This window comes from Myotis daubentonii, chromosome 12 (assembly GCF_963259705.1).
Source record: "Myotis daubentonii chromosome 12, mMyoDau2.1, whole genome shotgun sequence".
In the NCBI taxonomy this organism is placed as follows: Eukaryota; Metazoa; Chordata; class Mammalia; order Chiroptera; family Vespertilionidae; genus Myotis; species Myotis daubentonii.
In genome coordinates this window covers 25,051,268-25,066,091 of record NC_081851.1, presented here as the reverse complement: position 1 = coordinate 25,066,091, position 14,824 = coordinate 25,051,268, and the positions used below count along the sequence as shown (strand labels likewise).

Genomic DNA, 14,824 nt, shown 5'->3' with positions numbered 1-14,824 from the left:
AATTAAACAAAATTAACTGAAAATTTATAAGATCTATTTCCTTATTATCAGACTACGTGATTTGCATTTTGAGAACTTAACTATTGGACAGTATACAATTACATGGTTTCAGCTGATTTGAATATGGCATTTGTGGTCATTAAAAAAGAAGAGTTGAGATGACACCCTTAGGCATGTAGCTCCCTCACTACATTGTTTGTGTAAGAAAACCAGATTTACCCAAGAGTGCCTTCTCCAGGGGCGTGCCTCGCCGTGACTGTGAGAACTGTCTGTCCTGTTCTTTCTATGTGGAGATGTCCCTGTTGACTGTCACCCCGGCATCTACCAAGTTGCTGATCCAGTGCATGAAGGCCCTTATCTGCAGGAAGAAGCAACGTCCAGGAAGCAGTGTTCAGAGACCTGTCTGGCACACAAGCAGGCATCTTTAAAAGGGGGAACCTCTTTCTGCCAGAGCGATCCCTGCGGAAGGTGGCTTTCAGTAGAGCTAAAAGGAACACACCCTGGGGCAGCTCTGCTTTGAACGTTGCTGTCCATTTAATAAACAGCCCCTCTCTTCTGACCAGCGCCTTCGCCTTCCAACACCAGGAACAGCAAGCAGCAGGACTGAGTATAAACACTTGGAAGACAAAGGTAAATAAGGGTGGAGTAATCAAATAAGTCACCTTTCCTCGTAGAGTAAACTGTCCCCTCCCCCATCACGGGCAGCTACAGTGACACGTGGTCTGACCATAGAACGGCAGGCTGGCTGCACAATTTCCTGCCCAGTCCAAATTGAAGATACACTCCCCTTGTTCAAAAAGCAGGAAAACATGTACTGTTAAAGGCGCTGTTTGAAGCCTTTCCTCTCTTTCCTGGTTGCTCTCTTGACCTGCCTGAGTGCTTTTGAATTTGCTGTTTAATGTAACGCCCTTGGGGAGGCGATACTCTCAGGGTAAGTGCAGGCCCTGTCGGGCAGCTGGACCCCCCCTTCCTCCAGCTGCTGACCCTGCAGCAGTCTCAGCGCCTGAGCATACTCAGTACCTGGACTGGGGGGTGGACGAGAGGCCTTTCCCTGGCGAGTTTCCCCGCCTTTACTCCCGCAAACAATTGTGGTGCCCTCACCTTGCTGAAAAGCATTCCCGGGGTGTGTGTGACACCCCCCAACCTTCCTGGGCCTCAGCCCAGGGCCCCACTGGGGGCAGAGCGTCACAGCAGAACATGGGCCTCGGAACATGAGCCTCAGCAGAATACGACCTGGTTGTCACCCGGGTGGAAAGTGGCAGTGGTCACAGTGGGGAGGGCAGACGTGGAGAGGGTGAGGCCTGGCAAAGCCCCAGGTGCCAGGTGATGGAGCGCCGGCTGCCAAAAGGCGGGGAGCTGACAGCAGGCAGACCGCATGGCAGCTGAAGACTCCAAGGCACATGCTTCCAGTGTTCATCAGACTTCATTTACAAAACTGAAATTTAAAGAAAAAATACTTAGAATTTTAAGGTGGCAACTGCATAGCAGTAAACACCAAGAGCAGGGTCTGTCTGCATGTGGGGTCCCATGCCACTGCTCTGTTCACATGCTTTGAAGCCTGCCATGTGGGGTAAAATTATTGAAATCAGTGAAGGTCCAGAAAGACCTTTGCTTTTATCACATTTGTGGCATTTTTCATCTGGCCTCGTACACAGTTTCATTTCTCTACCTTCTTCCCTGCCTGGATGCCATCTGCAAGGCTTGGCTCCTGCTCTTACCAACTATTCTCTGGCATATTACAGCCCCTCTCTAAACGGTATCCATGGAATAGAAATAATGCAGTCATCTCATAAGATTGTTGTGAGCCCTGGCTGGTGTGGCTCAGTGGATAGAGCGTCAGCCTGTGGACTGAAGGGTCCCGGGTTCGATTCTGAACAAGGGCACATGCCCAGGTTGCAGGCTCAATCCCCAGTAGGGGGTGTGCAGGAAGCAACCGATCCATGATTCTCGCTCATCATTGATGTTTCTAGCTTTCTCTCCCTCTTCCTTCTTCTCTGAAATCAATAAAAATATATTTAAGACAAAAAGATTACTGTGAGGATTTAATGAAGTAAAGCTTATAAGGCACCAAGTCTAGTGACTGGCATATGTTTTATACAAATGGACATACACATATAAAGTATTTACCCACATACACGATAACCATACCTCTCTGCTGGGACACAGAGGGACAGTACCAGAGTACTTAAAAGGTACTTAATAAGTAATTTTGGACAAAAGAATACAGCTAGTAAGAACATGTTTTTACATGTCAATCTAGCTAATGGAAGCTTTAGGCAAAATGCAATGCAAATATAACTTTACAATTTAAAAGAGAAATCAGAAAAGCATTTTTTTAAAATTTCAAACCTGTTGTGGTAGACTAATTCAGAACATAAGCTTGACTGAATTGAGGACATGGAGAAAATGAAAAAATTCTGAAAAAAAGTATGATTTCAGAGCGAAAATAAGGCCTTGTAAAGAAAGAAGAAAAAATTTGTTAGCATGGAGAAGGGTAAGAAAGAACTTTAATAGCAATATTGCCTTCAGTTAAATGTGTATATTTTGTTATAAAAGTAGTACATGTTTATTATAGAAAACTTAGAAAATACACATTAGCAAAAAAATTAAAAATATGCACACTCCCATCATTCTCACACAATGAGAAAATTTGTACCAATTGATATCCTACTGTAAATATAGGTTTGATACCCTTGATAATACTGAGGCATTTTTATTTTTAACATATATTTACTAATTTTACAGCTAAAATGTCATCTCATTGATATTTTTATTTTTAAAATTTTTATTTATTGATTTTAGAGAAGGGGAAGGAGAGAGAGAGAGAGATTTGTTCTGGTTATTTATGCATTTATTGGTTGATTCTTGTACAGGCCCTTTCCAGGGATTGAACCCAAAACCTTGGTGTATCGGGATCACGCTCTAACCAACTGAGCTGCCTGGCCAGGGCAAAAAATTAGAAATGTTTTAAAGTACACATAAAAAGTACAGAAAATAATAGAGCAGATGCAGCATTTCTATGTGTTTTTTTCAGAAAGAAGGCCTGCTAGTGGTGAGTTAGAGGCTGTAGTAATACAATTTGCCATGTTGCTAGAAAAATAAGTAAAATATTTACCTTTTTTCCTTACTGTTGTGCAAGAGTTTCTTGTACAATAAGGATGTTAACCTTTTTCTATGCCACAGAGCTTTTTTTTGTGTGACCAGTTCATCAACGTGACTGATAAGAGCCCTGGCCTAGTGGCTTGGTTGGTCAGAGCGTCATCCAGTACACCGAAAGACTGCAGGTTCCATCCTGGTGATGGAACGTAGCTAGGTTGAGGGTATGATTCCCCATCAGAGCGTGTACTGGAGGCAACATATCAATGTTTCTCTCTCCCTCCCTCTCTCTATCAAATCAGTAAAAACATATCCTCGGGTGAGGATTAAAAAATACATTTTTCACAAAGTGACTGATAAGAACAGAACAAAAATAAATTAGTTTAAATTAAAAAAAATTTAGTTGGACATGAGAAACAATTTCTTGACCATAAAGAGAATAAACTTAGGAAACAATTTGCCATTATAAAGTCTCTGACCCTCCATCTGTCTTCTATGATTTACATGAAATCTAATTATGTAGGAGACAGGAACTAGATCAAATGGTTGTTCATGTTTTCTCCTGGTTCTGTTTATTTTCTTAGATTCTAAAAAGCCCTAATTTCAGAATTAGTAGGGAGAGGACTGGCTTACTTGGACTATTTGATTTAACTCGCATTCCTCACTATTATAAGCTAAACAACTGAACCTTTGCAGGACTTTTGAGTGAGGGATGCTAAGTCTACTATTGTTTGTTGGTTCAGCAAGTAAATGTGAATTCCATTACATAACAACTAGGACAAGTGTTCTATTTATAAAAAAAAACAGCATGCTTACTGCTGAGTCATTAGGAGTCACTGGGACTGTACACAAACACAGATATTCAACACTAGGCAGGCATGTGGTAGGAATGCACTTCTCTAGCCCCTTGCAGAGAGGTGTGAACATTTAATGACTTTCACTGGCCAATGAAACATGACAGGAAGGAACATTTTCATTTCTGGGACCAAGTTTTAAAACAAAAGGTTTATATGTAGTTTATTGTATGTCACTGATACCTCAATAAAGAGGTATAAGTTTATTCACAAAGTTTACATGTATATACATTTTATTAAAGTTTATATGTAGCTTATAATAAACTGCACGTGTTTAAAGTGTACAATGTTATATGAGTATATACCCATGAAATCATCCCTACAATCAAGATAGTGAACATATCTGTCACCTCCAAAAGTTTTCACTTGTACTTTTGTAATCCCTCCCTCTCCTACCTCCCTGTCCTCTATTTCCAAGCAACCACCAATCTCTTTTCTATCACTATAGATTAGCTTTGAATTCTCTACAGTTTAGTCATACAGTAGGTATTCTTTTTTGGCTGGCTTCTTTCACTTAGTATGATAATTTTAACATTCATCCATGTTGTTATATGTAGCGATAGTTCATTCAGTTTTTATTGCTGAGTGGCATGCCATTTGATGAATGTGCCAGTTTGTTTATCCATTCACCTGTTGATGGGCAGTTGAGCTGTTTCCAGCTTGGGTTCTTCTACAAATAAGACTTCTGTAAACATTTGTGTATAAGTCTTTATATGGTCAATAATTATATTTCTTTTGAGCAAATACTTAGGAGTGGACTGAGGGGATCATATGTTCCTTGTATGTTCAGCTTAAGGAACTGCCAAATTGTTTTCCAAAGTGGTTGTAATATTGACATTGTCACCAGAAGTCCACAAGGGTTTCAGTTCTTCCCATCCTCATCAATACTTGCTATGGCCGTGGCTGGTATGCTCAGTGGTTGGAGCATTGTCCCATACACCAAAAGGTTGCAGGTTTGATTCCTGGTCAGGGCACATACCTAGCTTTCAGGTTTGATCCCTGACCCCAACACATATGGGAGGCAACTGATCAATGTTTCTCTCACATTAATATTGCTCTCTCCTCCCAAAATAAAAAATCAGTAAAAACATATCTCAGGCGAGGATTACAAAAGAAAAAAAAAGCACTAAAGGGCATCCAGATTGGAAAGGAAGAAGTAAAACTGTCTTTATTTGAGATGACGTGATAGTCTATGTAGGACATCCAATGGAATCTCCCAATTCTGTTGTAGGTTTAGAGTAAGCATGTTTAGCTGAGTTGTAAAGTACACGATCAACGGACAAAAGTCAGTTTTCCTATATACTAGCAACAAACAATTGGAAATTGAAATAAAAATTACCATTTATAATAGCATTAAAATTCAATAATTAGTGATAAATCTGACAAAAGATATAAAATGTATCTAAGAGAAAGAAATTAATAAAAGAGAGAGATATACTATGTTCATGGGTCAGATGACTTAATACTATTAAGATGTCATTTCTCCAAAAATTGATCTATATATTTAATGGAATTTCAATCAAAATCACATCAGGACTTATTTTTTTTTAATATATTTTATTGGTGTGTTTTTTTTTTAGAGAGGAAGGGAGAGGGATAGAGAGTTAGAAACATCGATGAGAGAGAAACATCGATCAGCTGCCTCCTGCACATCTCCCACTGGGGATGTGCCCGCAACCCAGGTACATGCCCCTGACCGGAATCGAACCCGGGACCCTTCAGTCCACAGGCCGATGCTCCATCCATTGAGCCAAACCGGGTTCGGCTCACATCAGGACTTATTATGGTAGAAATTGACAAGCTGTTTCTAAAATTCATGGAAATGCAAAGGACCTAAAAAAGTGAAAACATTGAAAAAGCGGAACAAAGCTGGAGCACTAACACTATCAATTCTAAAATTATTATAAAACTTCAGTAATGAAGACAATGTAGTATTGGCACAAAGTCAGAAAAATATACCAGTGAAATAAAACAGAGAGTCCAGCAATAAACCCATACATATATGGACAACTGGTTTTTTCAAAGATCAAGGCAATTTAATGGAAAAAGAATAGTCTTGGCATTACATGGTGCTGGAACAACTGGATATCCATATGCAAAAATCCACCACTAAACTATACGTCAATCCATACTTATGCCATATGTAAAATTTACTCAAAATAGATCTTAGGCCGAAACCGGTTTGGCTCAGTGGATAGAGCGTCGGCCTGCGGACTGAAGGGTCCCGGGTTCGATTCCGGTCAAGGGCATGTACCTGGGTTGCGGGCATATCCCCAGTAGGAGATGTGCAGGAGGCAGCTGATCGATGTTTCTCTCTCATCGATGTTTCTAACTCTCTATCTCTCTCCCTTCCTCTCTGTAAAAAATCAATAAAATATATTTTTTAAAAAAATAGATCTTAGATCTAAAACTACAAACTTGTTAAAATAAAAGATAGAAATTAATCTTGAATTGAGTTAAAGATTTCTTAGATATGTACCATCCATTAAAAAGTACAATCTGTTAAAAAAAAAAACCCACAAATGAATATATTAGACTTAATCAAATTTAAGCACATCTGTTCTTCCAAGGACAATGTAAAAAGAATGAAAAATGTAGCCACTGACTGAGAGAAAATATTTTCACATCATATATCTGATAGAAGTCTTGAATCCAGAATACATAAAAACTCTCAAAACTCAATCATAAGCCAACCAACAACCAATGCAAAAGATTTAAATAGAGAATTAATTAAAGAAGATACATTTAAAAAATAAACATATGAAAAGGTGTTCAACATAATTAGCCACTAGTAAAAGTTAAATTAAAACCACAATGAGGTGCCACTACATACTTACTAGAATGGCTAAAATGTAAAACTTACCATTCCAAGTGTTGACAATGTGTAGAAAAATTAGAATGCTCACACTGTTAATGAGAATGTAAAATGTTATGTCCACTTTAGGAAAACCCGTTGGCAGTTTTCTTTTTAAGATAAATATGTATCAATCATATGACACAACCATTTCACTCTTAGCTATTTTCCCAAGGGAAAATAAAGCATATATCCATACAAAGACTTGTACATGACTGTGTATAGCAGCTTTATTTGAGATAGTCATGTATTCACTTACCCAAAACTCACAGCCGTCCTATGAGTTGTGTCCTGTCATTATCCCCATTGTCCAGGGATTTGTTATGAAATGAGGATGTGAAGCATTAAGTTGGTCACTGATTCTTGTCCACCACCAAGACGAATAATGAAACCTGCTTCAAATATACATTACATATTAAACATTACACACTACATATTACACATTATATAACTATATTATATTATATTATATTATATTATATTATATTATATTATATTATATTATATTATACTATATTATACTAGAGGCCCGGTGCACAAAAATTTGTGCACTCGGGGGGGAAGGGGGGGTCCCTCAGCCTGGCCTGTGCCCTCTCGCAGTCTGGGACCCCTCGAGAGATAACGACCTGCTGGCTTAGGCCTGCTCCCGGGTGGCAGAGGGAAGGCCCAATCCCTAGGTGCAGCCCCTGGTTGGGCTCAGAGCAGGGCTGATTGGGGAGTTGGGGTGCTGCCCCCTGTCATGCACAGAGCAGGGCGGATCAGGAGGTTGCGATGCCACCCTCAGTCACACTCAGGGTAGGGCCGATTGGGGGGTTGGGGCACCGCCCCCTGTCACACTCAAGGCAGGGTCAATGGGGAGGTTGCGGCGCCACCCCCTGTCACGCACAGAGCAGGGCCAATCAGGGGGTTGGAGCGCTGCCCCCTGTCACGCACAGAGCAGGGCCGATCAGGGGGTTAGGGAGCCATCCTCTATTACCCACAGAACAGGGCCGATTGGGGATTGGGGCGCCGCCACTGTCACACTCAGGGCAGGATCAATGGGGAGGTTATGGCTCTACCCCATCACACACAGAGCAGGGCCCTTGGGGTTGGGGGGTTGGGGCGCCGCCCTCTATCACCCACAGAGCAGGGCCGATCAGGGGGTTGGGGCACCACCACTCTCACACTCAGGGCAGGGCCAATGGGGAGGTTATGGCTCTACCCCATCACAAACAGAGCAGGGCCCGTGGGGTGGGGGGGTTGGGTTGCTGCACCCTGTCACACACAGAGCAGGGCCTGTGTGTGGGGGGGGGGTGGTTGGGGAGCACCCTGTCACACACAGAGCCGCAGGGCAATCAGAGGGTTGGGGAGCTCCCCCCTATCAGGCACAGAGCAGGGCTGATCAGGGGGTTGGGGTGCCTTCCCCTGTCATGAACAGAGCAGGGCGGATAGGGAGATTGTGGCCCCGCCCCCTGTCACACACAGAGCCACAGGGCGATCAGGGGGTTTGGGTGCTGCCCCCTGTCATGCTGATCCCGGTGCCAGGAGGCATATTACCCTTTTACTATATAGGATAGAGGCCTGGTGCACGGGTGGGGGCTGGCTGGTTTGCCCTGAAAGGTGTCCTGGATCAGGGTGGGGGTCCCCACTGGGGTGCCTGGCCAGTCTGGGTGAGGGGCTGAGGGCTGTTTTCAGGCTGGCGGGTGACTAAAGCTCCCAACCACTCCTTTTTATCTTTTTTATTCTGGGCCAGCTTTAGCTCTGAGGCTTGGCTCCAGCTCTTAGGCCTCCGCTGCTGAAAGCAGGTATCTGGTTTGTTTGGGTTCTATAATCGAAACACTGTTTCAACTTCAGCTCTGAGATCCCAGCTGGCTGAAAGCAGGTTTCTGGGGTTTTGTTTAGCTTCTATATTTGTAACAATGTTTCAAACTGCAAGCTCAGAGGCCAGCAGCGGCAGGCGGGGAACGTTGGAGTCCTCCGTCACTGAAGCAAGCAAGCCTCATGTTCGCTTCAAGCTGCCTGGCTGTTGGCCGCCATCTTGGCTGGCAGTTATTTTGCATAGCGCCCTGATTAGCCAATGGGAAGTGTAGCGGATGTATGGCTAATTACCATGTTTCTCTTTTATTAGATAGGATTATATTATATTATATTATAATCTGCCTCAAAGTTCAAAGTGGTTTGGAAAGTTCAAATTGAATAATACATATAATGTACATAGTGTAATGCCTACCATATTGTATGTACTCAATAATGTGATTGCTGATGATAATTATTTGAGAGTAGGGAATGATAGTTCAAAAATATGTGAAAATATTTTCACATCATATATCTGATAGAAGTCTTGAATCCAGAATACATAAAAACTCTCATATTTTGCCATGTATCTATAGAGAAGTGAGCATAGCTCCTTTTTTTTAAGGAAACATTTTCAAATTTTAATAAAATACTGTTGAGTTCTGGAGACAATGAGTGAGATTTACAGACTTCGTTCCTTTAGCAAATAGATAAATCTGTTGAGATGAGGGCCAAATTGTCTGCATCAGAATGTCAAGTAGTGAAACCTGTAATTCCTGATTGTTCTGCAGTTGTTTGAGCAGGGATGGTCACGATGTAAAGTGAGAAAGACCTGTTTTTGAAGTGATATGTCCTTCTGCAGGAGGGACCCACAGGGAAACATTCTTACTTACCTGGCCTGGGGGAAGCTGGTGACAGTTTATTAGACTAGGCAGGCCATTAACTCTTCAAATAATTCTTCTAGAAATCAAAACATTGTGTACTGTTGTCATCTGATTGCATAAGTAATTTTTCTCCAGAGAAAAATAGAAAAACATGAGTAAGCAAGATGAGAATACCATAATTATAGCCTCATAATCTCACCTATCTATAAATACCTTAGTGGAAACTTTTCCAGAACTCCTTCTATACATCTTTAAAAGAAACAAAAGTAGAATAATAGCACAATATACATTTTTTAATAAATTGCTTTCTTCACTTGGCAATATATTCTGATTTTTAAAAAGATTTTAGTTGATGCATTTCTGCAACATCATTAATCTTTGTATAGATATATAATCATCAATATAATCAGCCCCCCTAATTTTGAGATTCCAAACAAGGCTTTGTTGACTATCTTTGATTCTACCATGCCACTCTACATATTATATTCACTGATAATTTCCTTAAGAGAAATTCTCTAAAAGAGAAATTGCCTTGTCAAAGGATGTGAACATGTAAAAGATGTTTTACATATTTTCCCAATTGCTCTTCAAAGAAGTTGTACTGACTTCCCACTCCCCCTGTCAGTGCACATACTGTTACTTTAAGACAAGCTCTATAAAAGAAGATTGTGATAAACTCATGTGTGTCCTTTTTATCTGTGAGTAGCCAAATACAATGCAAATAGAATTGCTTTCTACATCTAAATTGGGATTAGGGTAGCCAACTCGGGGTAATCAGGGCCAGCAGGTGGATTTCTCCACAGCTGGGAGCTTGAAATGTAAAACAATGCATAAAAATAGAAGAAGAAAGGAAAAGCCTACTCAAGGAAAGGTGAAGCAATTTGTAGTGTACTTTTGCTGACCTTGTAAAATTGCTCCTACTAATATATGTTTTACAAAAGGGCTTTGGGGAGGTCCTTCCGAGGCTGGAGGGTAAAAGAACTAGGAAGGGCCCTGACCGGTTTGGCTCAGTGGATAGAGCATCGGCCTGTGGACTCAAGGGTCCCAGGTTCGATTCCGGTCAGGGGCATGTGCCTTGGTTGTGGGAGTGTGCAGGAGGCAGCTGGTCGATGTTTCCAGCTCTCTATCCCTCTCCCTATCTCTCTGTAAAAAATCAATAAAATATATTTAAAAAAAAAAAAAAAAAAGAACTAGGAAGGGGCTTGCCAGGCTCAGAAGCCATTGGAAGAGAGGACCTCAGGAAGTCCAGACCGAAAAATCTAAGGATTAATGGTTAGCAACTCATGCTTACACAGCACTTCATACTTTACAAAATACATTTTTTAAAGAAACAATCTCTCTCTCTCTCTCCAATATATATATATATGTATATATATATGTGTGTGTGTGTGTGTGTGTGTGTGAACCTGGAGAAATAAATGTTTTTTTGTTTAAGCTACCCAGTCAATGGTATTTTTGTTATAGCAGCCCAGACAGACTGACACCTGCTATCTTTTACATGGTAAATGCAATCCTAACTCCTAGCTGGGGGTGGGGGTGAGGGGCTGTTGCAAGACGTTATGTAACTGTGACAAGGCAAACCCTGCCAGAAATAGCATGGCGCTCTCTCTCTCTCTCTCTCTCTCTCTCTCTCTCTCTCTCTCTCTCTCTCTCCTCTCTCTCTCTTTCTCCTCTTCTGGGCCTTCCTTAAAGTGTTTCTCTTTGTTTCCTTTCTCCCAAGCTCCAAGGGCCCTTCTTTTGCCTCTGAAACTTGTTTTCTGAGTCCATGGAGCCCAGCTTCTTCCATGGCTTGCTCCTTCTTTGCTTCTGCCGCTGTGACTTTCTAAATAAACGTTTGCTTGTATTTGGAAAGAAAAAAAAAAGGAACGTTAAAGAGTCCGGAGGCATAGGAAATGCTAGGTGGTATGCTAGTGATAGAGCAGTGGGTAATGTCTACTTGACCCAGGGAGGATGTGCATAGTGAAGAGAAGAGAGCTAAGGGAAATTCAGAGGAAGGCCAACATCTTAGGGCAGGGAAAGGGCCAGGGAAGAGGGGTGAGAGAAGGAGAAGAGGAAGGAATGGCCAGACACCCAGGAGGAAGCCGACAGTTAAGTCAATGGCTGGAGAAGGGAAGAAACAGGAAGGACAGAGGCACTGTGAACCTATTTGAAGGCTTTCTTGTGGGAAAGAGGTTACACTTGTTTTCTATAACAAGTATGTGACAAGCATATAAACACAAGAGGTAAAACAAACCCTGTGGTGAAGGTGCAGGTAGGAGGATCTGGGGCAATAATTAGTGTTCTTGTCTAGTCTGGATGCCTTCGCCTCCCCATCTTCATCTGTTAATAACCTGGCCCTTGGTTATAAAGTGGGCAGTAATATTATTCTATCCCTCTGGCCACAGTGACTGGTCCAGTGATAGGCACATGATGCCAGGCAAGACAATCAGAATTCTTGTCCAAACATTTTCTAATTGGACTGGTGATTGGATTTTTTGGCCATGAGCTCAGAACTGGAGGGCATGCTGCCTGTTGAGCATTGAGAGTTCGTCTGCAAGAGCAGAACTTCAGCATACATTTTCCTAACATTAATTAGTTATGAGTTGATTAGTTAATAGAGAGCATGATTTGTGTGATGCATCAAGTGCTGTTGTTATATCCTCATCCAGAACTAGCAAGCAGAGCAGGAGAGTTATGGGTGGAAGCAGCCTGCAATGTCTGAGTGACTATATGCTTTGCTTATCGAAGCAGTGGGTTGTAAAGTTGATAAGAATGTGTACAAGTTGTATTAGTGAAAAGGATGGCGGAGATAGTAAAAGAAGGATTGTTACTCTTGAGTAAGAGCCATATGTAATATGGAAATAAAAGGCATAGAAAGCCTTAGATTCATGCAAGGTTAATATTATTGATGGGAAGTGCAGGAATAAAAGAATATAGTCACTAACTGTTATGCTACTTGGTAGGAAAAGAATCCTATAGAAAACTAACGAGGTGAGGGGGAAATCCGTTTTAAATTTAAATCTATTATATTACTCATACGAAATGCCATTTTTAAAGTCAAAACTGTCAAAGAACAGCAATTGTACATGATTTTCCCTAATATATAGATTGTCCTTTGTTATGACAAATAAGAACCAAGATACTTTGAGGTATTAAATAGCTAAGTACAGTTTAATCATAAAGTTCCTGTTTAATTTCCCAGGAACATAATTTTTAATTGCAACTAGTGGGATTTGGGAATGCTTCAAGGAGAGGTGTTTGCAATGGTGTTGAAGACTGCTTGACTTAGTAGTGGAGATAGAATAGAAAAATATCCCAGGCCATGGGCAGTAGCATAAGTAAAAAAATGGATAGGACAGTGAGTACAGTATGCTACCTCTTGTGTAAGAAAGGAAAACAAAGTATATATTATTTGCTTGTGTAAATGTTTAAATTTTCTGTATTCTTAGAAGAAATTAATGCCAGTGGTTGACTTTTTGGAGTTGGGTATGGAATCTGGGTGGATGGGGGACAAGGTGTAGGGAAGACTCCTGGGTGTCTGGCCAATCCTTCCTTTTCTCCTTTTCTCACCCTTCTTCCCTGGCCCTTTCCCTGCTCAGTGCACAGGCATGGAAACATGGAACGGACTGATGAATCTCAGAGGGAAGTGGGGAGGGGGTGGGCGGGAAGAGATTAACCAAAGATCTTATATGCATACTAGAGGCCCAGTGCATGAATCCTGGCCTGCCGGGATCAGGCAGAAACCAGCAGTCTGACATCCCCCAAGGGGTCCTGGATTGCGAGAGGGCGCAGGCCAGGCCGAGGGACCCTAGTAGTCAAATAAAAGAAGTGAGACCAATAAGAGTAATGTGGTACACAAGGGGTGTCCCTTAGAATGCTTCCCAAACTTTACTGCGCTCACAAGTCATTTGGGGAAATTGCTAAAATGCATATTGTGACATAGTAGGTCTGGGATAGCACTTGAGAGTCTGCATTTCTGCATACTCCCAGGTACTGCTGGTGCTGGTGGTCTGCAGATCACATTTTGATCCACAAAGCATTGCATCTCAACCTTAACCCTCTGCTTCTCCTTCTGTCTCTCCAAGAGCTCAGATTTGGTGTCCAAGGTGTAAGCACACACAGCACAAGGCAGAGAAGGAGGCAGAGATCCCCTTTCCACCTACAAATTGTGTTTATTTCCTCATCGGGTTATCTGAATGGATCCATTTTAGAAAGATAATACAGATGTCAGCATGAGGCATAGAAAAGAATCATGAAGAAATGAGAGGCAGCTATATCAAGCAAGAGTTGACAAGGGTCCTTAAAGATTAGAATGGAAGCAGCCACTCAACCAGAGTGACTCAGTTGGTTGAGTGCCATCATGCGTATCAAAAGGTTGCTGGTTTGATTCCTGGTCAGGGCACATACCCAGGCTGTTGGTTTAATCCCTGGTTGGGGGCAAACAGAAGACAACTGGTGGATGCTTCTCTCCCCTCCCCCCTCCCCTCCTCTCTCCTTCCTTCCGCTACTCTCTCTCTCTCTCTCCCCCTTCCTCTCTTAGCATGTTCTTAAGTGAGGATTTTTTTTTTTTTTAAAGGGAACATTTGAGATCTTGCTCCCCAGCACATGTCGTCAGGGATTGGCTCAAATAAACTCATAACAATTTTCTCTAGAAAAGAAAAAAAGAATGGAAGCAGCCAGAGAGATTTTTCAGAGGTCAACTCAGCTGGCCGAGGAAGCCAACCTGATGTTAGCAGGAGAGTGAGAAGGAAGGAATAAAGGTGACTCCAGAGTTTTGTGCCTGGATGTGCCTAGAATGATGAGGGTGCCATTAGCTTGTGGGGGAATATGAGTTCAGTTTTATCCCTTATATCTAGGAGAAATCCTAGGTCTGAACAAAATGGTAAAATAAATATAGTAATGGGTATCAAGTGAGTATGGACATGACGTACAAAATGTTTAGAAATAAGAATGTTAGGGCACATGTTCACTGAGTGGAAGAAATCTAAAATAATGGTGGGGGACTGTTTTGGTAGTGTAGGGTAGTGCTGCCAAGAAGTTTAGATAAAATAAAAAACCTTTGCTCATAAGCAGACATGTAACATTTTCTTCTGTAACAAACTGTTGTAAATCTTTCAGAAAACCTTTGAAGCTTCCAGGAAAGTCAATCCAGTCCCTGATATATCTGCTCTGATATTAGAGTCCGAGTTGCTGGAGTTACCTGTCTGGTATCTTTTATGAGCACTGCTTGTACACAAAATAGTCTTCTGTGTTCCCTTTTCATGAATGTATTTTGGAATGTAAATGTCTTTTCTAATTGTTTAAAATTATTTACTAACAATTTTACAGAAAAAGGTGCATAGAAAACAACTTGGTAGAGCTTTTGGATCCTCAGCTCTTATGAG

At 41.6% G+C, this 14,824-nt stretch overlaps 1 long non-coding RNA gene across 1 annotated transcript; it reads left to right on the top strand.

Annotated features, from left to right (window-relative positions):
- Positions 1–498: 498 nt before the first annotated feature.
- On the top strand, positions 499–14,784 carry LOC132213124 (uncharacterized). Its single transcript, XR_009447903.1, has 3 exons — positions 499–630; positions 14,093–14,200; positions 14,559–14,784. It is a non-coding gene; the product is annotated as an uncharacterized LOC132213124 (long non-coding RNA).
- Positions 14,785–14,824: the final 40 nt, after the last annotated feature.